This window comes from Palaemon carinicauda, chromosome 8, assembly GCF_036898095.1.
Source record: "Palaemon carinicauda isolate YSFRI2023 chromosome 8, ASM3689809v2, whole genome shotgun sequence".
NCBI lineage: Eukaryota > Metazoa > Arthropoda > Malacostraca > Decapoda > Palaemonidae > Palaemon > Palaemon carinicauda.
Window position 1 is genome coordinate 112,415,687 of NC_090732.1, and position 2,500 is coordinate 112,418,186.

The window sequence follows — 2,500 nt, forward strand, 5'->3', positions numbered from 1 at the left end:
TAGATGAAAGTGTAAACGAATATTAAGAACCAATGGAGTTACTTTGTTTAAAACAAAGAAAAATTAAAATAGAATTTTACAGACCTTAATTTTTCTCCTATCATAACAGCAGTGATTCATAGTACAATAGATTAGGTTATCTTTTGAAAAAAAAGTACCTTTGAATTATCACTATAATGCTCCATGTATTCAATCTTTTGCTGTAAGTACTTGTGGTCATGTGCCTTGACTTTCGTTTTATCAGCGGAAGATCCCAAATCCGATTCATCAGTTAGCCTGAATTCTTCAATAAACCGTTTCAGTCTAATCCCTTTGTACCTCTATTGGCTTAAACATGAATTGTGTACCTGGTAGTTAGGCGACGTAGTACTCCACAACCAGAGAAAAGACCATTGGGGTAGCAACCGTATTCCTAAATATTTCCAGAAAGATAGTGATAAACATTTTAATTATTCTGAAATGTATATTTAGCGAACAGGGATTACTATTTTCAGTACTCGTGCATTCCTTGAGTTGTCAATAATAGCAGCCTTGGTATTAAATTGACTGGCAAATCCAGTCAATGACTAAATGATTTATCATTACTTCATGGTCCGTACTCATTGAGAATATACCATTAGATGCGATAAAATATGTAATTTTTCAATATCCCATTTAAACAAACTCAAGTGTTGACTTGAAACGTGATTGCCTTTAAGCTGATGCACCAGGTCAGTAAATCTTGTAACTAGATGTACTGCATTATACAGTACATTTCTCTCTCTCTCTCTCTCTCTCTCTCTCTCTCTCTCTCTCTCTCTCTCTCTCTCTCTCTCTCTCTCTCTCTCTGTCTGTCCAATGGAATGGGTTTAAAGAATAATAATTTTTATAGATTCAATGATAATAATAATCTTAGTAATAATATTAATTTCTATAATTTTAATACTAATAATGATTCGAATAATTTGAGTAATAATAATAATTTCTATAACTTTCATAATAATAGTAATAATAATTTTAATAATCTAAACTGGAGCAAGAAATACCAATGGTTGTTATTAAGCCTTAGATTTTATTTTGCAATTTTTTGTTTAGGTATCCTGTTGATATTAATGCTCCGGAAGCACTTTTCATATATAAGATATCTTTATGTTAATTAGTGGATTTTTGTAAAGAAATTTATCTATATCACCATATTAAGGTATTTAGTTCATTCTAGGAGTTTTCACCCTATATTAGTTTTTTTTTTTTTTTTTTTTTTTTTTTTTTTTTTTTTTTTTTTTTTTTTTTTTTTTTTTTTTTCTTTAGTCGTCTGGGTTTTCGGAGTAATGCACACACTCTTGCCGAGACTTGAATTAGGTCAACGGGGATAAGTTTGGTGGTTTTGCGTTTGTTTATTGAATTTGCTAAATCACTAAATATGATATTTGTCATATGTTTCTTTTGTTATTATTAGCCGTTGTCTGGACATTTAACTAACGAGTCAATGGTTTTAAAATAGAAAAAAAGCTATAAAAACTTCATAGGTAAAAGAACAACTTAGTATAGTACAACAGTAAAGGCCTTTAATAAAAGCAAATATACGAAAGCATCACACCAACAGTTCAATTATTACAGATCATCTTCCGGGAAGAGGTCGGTGTAAAGTACTGTAAATGGATTAGTCAATAGTAGAGGGGTATTAACCAGGCAATGTGGATTAAGGAATATGGTGTTGTTTTGATTGCAATATACAAGAGCGGAAAATCTACTTGTATAAAACTTATAATCTTGCAGAGAGAAAATAAGTAAGGACCCTCTTTAGGACTCCATATTATAAGTTCTTATTAGAATGTTAAAAAATAGGTATTGTAATTACTCTTTTTCTTATTGGGAAAAACATTTTCATTACTGAAAAGCTTTTTCATGCGTCACATGATTGGATAATTTTAGCAAATATGACAAAACTACCACTTGCTGTGTTACTCCAGGAAGTAGAGTAATATGTAATATTAAAAGATACTACGACGAGAATAAACATGAAAAATTCAGTGCAATTGCGTTTTGTTTCGCGGAATGCCTTTTGCGCATGGCAAGACTTCACAAGTAACAAGCAAGAAAGACAAGGCTTCTTTCTTAACCTCGATTTTACTTCGCTTGTAAAACGAGAATATATAAAGGCTGCATTGTCTCAAGTCTCTTCAGATACTTGGATTATCACCCCCTCATTAACATCGATCTTGTTAAAAGAATAGGTCAGATATGGAACGCCGATTACTCATACTAGGGCAAAATACCAAATGATAAAATTGCTAAATGTGGGCCTTTATAGCAATCCCTTAAAGTTCATTGCTTGTCTCTTACCATTGCCTTAATGTTTCTAGCTCTTCTCAGTTGCCTTTTATGTATTATGCTTGCGTCTCCGCATATGTTTCTCGTGTATTGTTCTTGCTTAATTTCACTGTCTTGTGTTTTTATAATCTCTTTTTTTTTATTCTTATATGCCTACACTCTATTCTAGGAACCCTACTTCAGTAGGCGG